At 55.6% G+C, this 8,835-nt stretch overlaps 1 pseudogene; it reads right to left on the minus strand.

The window, feature by feature from the left end:
- Positions 1 to 3,557: 3,557 nt before the first annotated feature.
- Positions 3,558 to 8,507, minus strand: LOC137355987 (maestro heat-like repeat-containing protein family member 1 pseudogene; annotated as a pseudogene).
- Positions 8,508 to 8,835: the final 328 nt, after the last annotated feature.

Below are 8,835 nucleotides of genomic sequence, written 5' to 3' on the forward strand. Positions count from 1 at the left end.
GGGGGTCCGTTCGCCCTGATTGCCTGCCGCTCTTCCACGGTTATGTTCGCCCCCGGGTGTTCCTGGAGAAGGAGCATGCAGTGTCCGCTGGTGAGGCCTTCCACAACCGGTGTGCCCCGCAGGGACTGGAGTACATAACTGATGCCGCGAGTGGCATTTTAATTTGAATTTTGTTTTATTTATCTGTTTTTCATAAAATTATTTGAAAAAGATATACATAAAGGGGGCATGGGGAATAAAGGCCCCCTCAACAAAAAAAATGGGGTTAGATCCGGAGTAAAGCTCCCTTTACACTGCCCCCTAAAGTCTGTTGCCCCATTGTGTAATGTTGCAAGTCCAAATCCTGGCCTTGTTATTCTGAATGTAGTTTGCAAGCGGAATTTGCTGTCAGCAGATGGCATTTTGGGACTGGTCTGGTGTTCTTAGAAGGACAGCTGCAGAGAGCTATTCAGAGCTCTTTTAGCACGGGTTTCCCGAATACTGTCTGGTTTGTTCAGTGTGCCACTCAACTTGGTTCCAAATCTAAATCTCTCATCGTTCCCGCCCTCCCCCGCCCCGTCCATACTGTGGTGAGATCAGCACTTATTATTTTGAAGGTGCAGGTCTAGGTAGGGTAGAAGAACAAGGGGATCTCGGAGTACACATACACTAAAAGTTGTGCCAGAACCTAGCAAAGCATCAAAAAAACAAACCAAGACTCGGCTTTATTTCTAGAGAGATAGAATTGAAAAGTAGTGAAGTTATGCTAAACCTGTATTAAACCTTGGTTCGACCACACTTAGTCATGTGTGCAGTTCTGGTCGCCATATTATAAAAAGGATATAGAGGCATTGGAGAGGGTGCAGAGATGATTTACAAGAATAATCCCAGAAATGCGTGGGTATACATATATAATCAAGAAAGGATGAACAGACTGGTTTCAAAGCCCTAGGGGAAAAGGAGATGGTGGATCCTGTCGGATGGTTCCCCGAGCAGACCGCCAAAGTAGTTTGGCTGGTGGTGAGAAGGACTCTCCCCCGTCAGATCCGTCTCTCTGCCTCTGCAAGTTGCCCTCGAGGTGGCTGCGGTGGGGAAGAGACGGTTGCCCACCTCCTTCTGGGATGTGTCTTTGCAAAGCAGGTGTGGAAGGAGATGCAGCGGTTTTTTTGCCGAGGTTCGTCCCGAGCAGCTCTGTAACACACGAGTCTGTGCTCCACGGGCTGTTCCCAGGGACGCACACAGAGATAAACATCAATTCGGTGAAAGATGCTCTTTGGTCTGCCCCGAAACCTGTTGGTCTTCCAGCGCAAAGAGTTGTCCACGGTCGAGTGCTGCAGACTGGCACATTCCAAGGTCCAGGACTACGTGCTGAGGGTACGCACTAAAGCTCGGGGCAGCCGCAGCAAAGGCTCAATGGGGAAAGACCACAGTGTAAGGTCCTCCCGCCATAGTGAACTGAGGGGCTGGAACCAGTGAAAAACCCCTCGGGCTGTATACACCAAAATGTTTTTTTACTATGTAATGACAATGTACATTGCATTTCAAATGGAATGGCAAGAGTTGTGAGGATCATCATGTTTTTCTGTATCAAAGAAAACTGATCTCTATTGTACTTTCCAAAATGTGAAACTTGAACTGTTTTGTAATGTATTTTTGCAAATTTTTATGAATAAAGTATATTTTTGGGGGAAAAAAAGCAACAGGCTGGGTCCCCTTTCTCTTGGAAGCAGACGGCTGAGGGGTGACCGAATAAAGGTCTTTAAAATGATGAAAGGTTTTGATAGAGTTGACACAGAGTGAGTTTTCCACTTGCGGGCGAGACCAGAACTCGGGGCCATCAATATAAGACAGTCACTAATAAATCCAATGGGGAATTCAGGAGAAACTCCTTTCCCCAGAGAGTGGGGAGAATGTGGAACTCGCTACCACAGGGAGTGGTTGAGGGTGAATAGTATCGATGTATGTAAGGGGAAGCTGGATAAACACATGAGGGAGAAAGGAATAGAGTGTTGACGATGATAAATTTAGATGTGGAAGTTTGGGAGGAGGCTCGAGTGGAGCATAAACACCAGCATAGACTGGTTGGGCTGAATGGCCTGGTCCTGTGCTGACACCGATGACAGGTGACCAAAAGCTTAAGTCCAAGAGGTCGGTTTTAAGGAGTGTCTTAAAGGAGGAGAGAGAGAGGCGGAGAGGTTTAGGGAGAGAATTCCAGAGCTTAGGGCCCCCAGGCAGCAGAAGGCACGGCTGCCAATGGTGGAGCGATGGGAATCGGGGGGATGGACAAGAGGGCGGAAACGGAGGAGCACAGAGATCTCGGAGGGTTGGAGGAGGTGACAGAGATAGGGAGGGGGCGAGGGCCGTGGAGGGATTTGAAAACATGGATGAGAATTTTTAAATCGAGGTGTTGCCGGACCGGGGAGCCAAATGTAGGTCAGCGAGCAAAGGGGGGAGGGGGGGTGATGATGAAGACTTGGTGCGGGTTAGGACACGGGGGCAGCAGAGTTTTGGATGAGTTCAAGTTTTTGCAGGGTAGAATGTGGTAAACCGGCCAGGAGTGCATTGGAATAGTCAAGTCTAGAGGTAACAAAGACATGGATGAGGGTTTCAGCAGGAGATGAGCAGAGTCAGGCGATATTATGGAGATGGAATTAGGGGGTCTTAGTGATTTGCTTCATCATCCCTGGGCTATTGAGGGAAAAGAATCAGCCAGGATTTCTGCTCCTGGTCACTGTCCAATGACTGTCCACTGGATACTTAGTGTGTCGGCACTTGAAGACTGCACAGCAAGATCCCGCCAAGGGCAACGGGGTGATGACATTTTCAGTGATGTTGGGTTGAGGGATAAATATTGGCCCCAGGACACCGGGGAGAGCTCCCCAGCTCTTCATCCAGTAGAGGGCCCTGGGATATTTTACACCCACCTGAAAGGGCAGACTGGGCCTCGGTTTAACTCAGTTTAAGATGGCACTTCCAACAGTGCAGCACTCCCTCGGTACTGCCCCTCCGACAGTGCAGCACCCCCTCAGTACTGGCACTGGGAGCATCCGTCTGGCTGACGGTCTCAAGTTCCTGGAGTGGAGTTTGAACCTACAGCTTTCTCAGAGATACCCCACCCTGAGCCACAGCTGGCACCTTTGCACTGGACAACCCCCTTATTTCTGAAACGATGGGCTTAAATAAGTAAACGTCCAGGAACCGTTGCAGGATGTTTTATTAATTCTACACGACAGTTTTGCCCCCGTTCTGCATCACTCTAGATTGGACGCACAACAAGCATTGTGCCTCCGTGTGCCAACAATGGGCATTGACTTCCAAGCAGACTGACTGACTTCTCAACTGCACCTCAGGATTTGTAGGGTCCTCTCTATATTTTCTTCTTCAATATCTTCACGTGGAAAGAGTTGTGAATTATACCAAAGCAGACCTCCCCACCACCACACCCCCACCAACCCCACCCCCCACACACTCCGAGCACCCCTGGGACCCGTTGGTCCTCAGGGCTTTCTCGTTTCGACAACTCAGAGGCTCGGCCCGAACCTGCGCCGGTCCCCGTTTGACCAATTCCCCTCTGCCAGCTAGTGGAGGAGGCTCAGCGCCTTGGCGACCTTCACTCGGACACTGGCCACCGGATCCTGCAACATGGCAACGACGTCGCCGCAGATGTTGCCATTGGAGGCCACCTGGTGATACCTCCTGGGCAGCCTCTGCAGGAGACAGGCGGTAAATATGACCGCGTTGCCCCGGATCTCGGGCAGCAAACTCTTGAAAAAGGTCACGCCCACCACCAGGTAGATGTTGATCTTGGCGGGCAGGTCAGCGACGATGAGCTTGGAGAGAGTCTTGAGGAACTCCCAGTACTCTACGCTGACTCCTTCTCCAAGCTTGGTCTGGAACAAGGTGGAGAGGCTGTCGGAGCCGATGAGAGGGCCGGCTGACTGCAGCGCGGCTTTACAGGCCGTGACCACCTCCGCGTTGCCGTCATTGAGGTGCAGGATCAAACTGACCAGGCTCGCGTGGACCTGCTCCACGTAGATCTGCTTCAGCTCCCCTTCCCCGAACTTGGACAGGCTCCCGAACAAGGCGAAGGCTTCCGTCCGCACGCGGTCGTTCTCGTTCTCGAACAAGGGCTGGGTGGCCAGGATGACGGTGCCCAGCAGGTTCCTCATGTTGCCCTCCTGCAGCAGCTCCAGGAACTTGGCAAGGCTGGTCATCGCCTCGAGCTTGATGAGGTCCCGGGGGTCCTCGCCGTCGCTTATCCCGGAGATCATTGCGCTCACCAGCTTGGAGGAGTACAGGCTGACCTTCTGGGGGTCCCCCGCGACCACGTTGCCCAGGCCCCGGATGGACAGCAAGCGGACGATGGGCACCACGTCCTCCACGCAGCTCAGCAGGCTGCCCAGCAGCACGTCCGTGAGCTGCAGCTCGGAGACCACGGGCAGGCCGAGGAGCTCGCCCAGGAAGGCGGTCAGCGTGACCCGCTGGGACTTGGGCGTGCTGGGCAGGGCGGTGGTCAGCTGGTGAACGATGCCTGCCAGGTGGGGCTTGGCGCACCCGGCCATGGCCCTTGCCAGCAGGGCGACGCCCTCGTGGTGCCTCTCCGAGCTCTTAACCAGGCTCCAGCCGTCTCCTTCCGCCATGTAAGTCACCACGTTTTCGTTCTTCCCCATTGTTAGCATGGCCTTCAGGGTGTCCACCGAGTAGTTGCAGACGTCGATGGTGCTCTGTTTAGACCGGAGGGACAGCTTCCATTCCTTCGTCGTCCCGACGCTGAACAGCTCTTTGGGAAACTCAACTCCGACGCTGGAGCTAAGATGCAGCAACAAGGTGCTAAATAACTGGGGATAGAGGCTGCTCACCGCTGCTGTGCACTCGGGGTTGGACAGCATCTCGCTCAGGGCACAGATGATGGCCAGAGGCTCCAGGGCGGAGCACACCGCCCCGCTCTTGTGCAAGAGGGAGCCCACCTTCTCGCCGGGCGCCAGGTGCTTGCTGAGGACCTCCATCAGGAGCTCCACTGTGCTGGTGGCCAGCGTCAGTTCGCCAGCCAGGGCCCGCCAGATTTCGCTGGTGTTCTTGTCGAAGGGCAGCGGGGAGCAGAGGAGGCAGGAGACCACCTCCGACGTGTTCTGGGAGGCCAGGACGCAGATGAAGTGGATCATGGACAGCTTCACCTGCTCGCCCGTGATCCACTGCAGGCGGATGTAGAGGGCTTTGAGGATCTCCGAGATGTGGCCCTCGAGGATGGAGCCGCACGAGCGGATGACGGTGTTCATGACGATGGAGGCCGCGCTCGAGCAGCTGATGTAATGGTCGTCCAGCCCTTCGAAGAGGACAAAGAGGAGGGAGCTGATCTGCTCCTGGGGCAGCTGCCGTGAGATGACCTTGGCCAGGTCGGAGCAGACCCGGAGCAGCACCTGGCTGTCGAACTGGTCCAGCTGGACCCCGATGGCCTTCAGGTGCTCGACCAGCTCGTGAGTTTCGCCCTCGGGGAGGCCGGTGTAGCGCAGGTGGATGTAAAACAGGGTGCGGAGGCTGCCCATCGCCAGGTGGCGTATCCGCACCACAGGGTCAGTGCACCGGGGCACCAGGCGGCCCACTATGGTGCCCAGGTGGCTGAGTTCGACCTCCGCCCGCGCGTTCATCTTCTCCAAGTACAGCGCCGTCAACTTCGAGGTGATGTCCATCCCTCGCTCCCGCTCGTAGTCCTTGGTCGAGATTATCCACCCTTCCACGTGCTTGAACACGGCCTGCAGCCCATCAGGGGACAAGTCGTGGAGCAGGATCTCGTTCAGGAGCCCCTGCAGGGCCGCCATGGTCTCATCATAAAGCTTGCGCTGCTCCTTCTCCTCGCTGCTCTCCTCTTTACCTTTCTCGGCTGTGAGGGGCTGCAGGCCCAGCACACTATCCAGGCAGGTCTTGATCAGCTCGGTGACGTAGGCTTTGTTCAAGGAGGGCTCCAGTTTAATGAGGAAGGTGCAGGCAGTCATGGCGGTGTGACGGACGGGGGTCTTCAGCTGGACCCTGGACTCGGCCTTGATGAGGCTCTGCATGTTTGTCAGGATCTCCCCCTTTCTGGTGAAGTTGAAGGCGTGCCAATATTTGTTGGAGAGAATGGCCTTGGAGATCAAGGTGATGGCCTTGATTAGACTCAGCTTTATCATCAGGTCCTTGCTCTCAATCTTTATCCCCAGAACCTTGGTATTGGATAGGTTGATCACGTGCTGCAGAATGTTGGCCTCCAACTTGGGCAGCAGGAGGTCCTCAGGCGCGTACAAAGCCACGTACCCATAGCAAAGGATCAGCGTGCTTTTCATTTTCTCCAGGTCGCCGTCCACCTTTTCCATCAGGCTGTTGAAGAAGTTGACAGTCTTCTTCAGGGCATCCAGTTTGACAAACTCCTCCAGCCTGGAAAGAGTCTTCTCAAAGTGCGTCATGGCGCAGAAGCCAATTCCGATGGCCACTCCTTCCCGCTCCAAGGCCTCGCCGTGTTGAACACTGAGGAGCATCTCCTGGAGCTGCTGGTTGATCACCTCGGTGCTGTTGGTATGCTGGAGGACGATGCCCAAGCACTTGTAGAGGAACTGCTTCTCCTGGGATATGTTGGGGTACTGCACGGTGGCATTGTGCCAGGCATTGATGTGATTGGTCATCTCCTCGCCCAGGCGGCAGGTCCACTGCCTGTCCGCCACCACCTCCACGCTTTTGAAGAGGAACAGCAGCAGGTTCTTCTCCCAGTGCTGCTGGAGGATGGTGTCCTCAGAGTTATCGGCCACGTAGCGCGCCAGCACGGGCACTTCCGCCGCCCACAGCTGCTCGAGGCCCGGGTGGATGGTGGGGCTGAGGGCCAGCAAGAGCTTCAGCACAGGCATGCCCCTGAGCTGCCCCTCGTAGGGCAGCGAAGACGCGACCAACAGGCGTGCCAACAGGGCCTGAGGCGAGGGGAGGCTGGGTCTGTCGTCGTAGTTGAGCTCGAAGAATTCCACCCCTGACTTGTGCTTCTTGGCCACGAGACGTTCCAAGGCCCGGCAGACCACCGCCAACGCGTTGGTGTACTGCACGGGGACGATAAATTCCAGAAGGAATGGCCAGAGCACGGTGTCCATCTTCTCCATTTTAGCGAGCTGGCCCATGAGGGCCTCAGCCAGGGCCCTCACCTCACTGTCAGGCGTATCTCCGGGCTTCGGGGCGTTAGACGGATGCCTGCTGACTGGCAGACTGCACTGGCAGACGACAAATTCCACCGCCAGGTTCCCTCCCTCGAGATTGAGGTAATTGTTGGTGGCCATGGCGGCGATGACCTCCAGTACCACCTTCTTGGTCCGGTTGTTGGTGTCCTGGAGGGGCACCTTCATGCCGGTCAGGATGGCGAGCCGCTTGCCCTCCAGCGGGGCCGGGATTGAGACAATCAGGTGCTTCATGACGGTCAGCGTGCCCATCCGGGTGCGCTCGTTGTTGGCCAGCTTGTGAATGAGGAACTTGAGGAGCGTGTCCGTCGATGCCTGTGCCAGGATGGTGAAGCAGCAGAGTAGTTCCGTTTGGTTCTTCAGGCCGAGCTCGCTGTCATGGTCCACTGGCAGGCAGATCTGGTGATGGAGCGGGTGCAACAGGCTGTCCACTTGGGACTCCAGGGCAGGGCCGTCCGTGTTGCTGGCCTCCTCCAGTATCTGGTGCAGGCAGCGGCTGATGTGAAAAGGCTCGTACGGCTTTTTGTAAAAGGACAGAATTCCCGGGATTAGCTTGGGCAGTTCCTCATGCAGCTTCTCAGCCGACATGACGTGCACCATGTCGCCCAGCGCGGTCAGTATCTCCACCCTCAGCTTGGTGTCCTTGACCTGTAGCCAGACATGGAAGAGCACGTCATAGGCAGTGTGCATCTCGTGGAAGAAGGCCTCCTTCCTCAGCGTAGGGTCTGGCAGCTTCTCTTGGTACTTCAGGATGCTCCTGCTGAAGAAGCCCAGGGCTGTGGCCAACGCCATCTTCATCTTATCCGACTTCGCCGTGTTCAACAAGGGGATCAAGGCTTCCAAGATGGTGGTTAGGTACGGAGTCATCCCGTACACGTTGGCGACGGACAGATGCGCCACTGTCCGCACCACAAAAGAACCAGGGAGGGCATCGCCCTTGAAGGTCGGAAGCAGCTCGTCCAGGACCTCCTCGATGAAGCTGCCACCGAGGGCCACGAGGAGGTCACTGACCGCCGCTTTGGAGCCCTCACCCAAGGCCTCATCCAACTTGACCAACTCTTCGGATCCCATGGAGATGAGTTTCTTGGCCAGAAGTTCGCTGATTTGGTTGCCAGCGTCCTTGATCATCATCTCCATGCTTTGCAATATAACGATGCGGTGTTCATCGTCCAGTTGGCTGTGCTTGTTCAGGTAGTTATGACACGACATCAGCACTAGCTCGGTGTGATGACTCCCGAGCTCGCGCAACGACTGAATGATCTGCTGCCGGACCCCGTCATCCCGGTCGAAGGCAGCGTCCCGAAGGGCCTTCAGAGAATCCTCCACACTACAGGTCCCCATCTCACTCTCCCCCGTACAACATGAAATCCACCACTTGACTTCTTCCTCTGACAAATGTTACCCTCGGCGCCCTTCCCCAACCCCTTCCACTCCCAGGCCCCTTCTCAGTCTAACCTTCTACAAATAGCCTCATTGGTCAAGCCTTTGGAAACGGTTGCCTTTTAACGGTGGCTGCTGCTCAACTCTACCGCCTCAGATTTTCCCACGCATCGAGCTTTTGTTTTCCGGTGCTAAGGCCCCCTCGACGTGTTATTTTGCCTCCTGCCCGGCTTGCCTGCGGACCTTCATCAGCCCTAAGCTCAGTATTTGAATCGGGATACTGCCCTTC

Source organism: Heterodontus francisci, chromosome 44, assembly GCF_036365525.1.
Source record: "Heterodontus francisci isolate sHetFra1 chromosome 44, sHetFra1.hap1, whole genome shotgun sequence".
Taxonomy (NCBI): Eukaryota; Metazoa; Chordata; class Chondrichthyes; order Heterodontiformes; family Heterodontidae; genus Heterodontus; species Heterodontus francisci.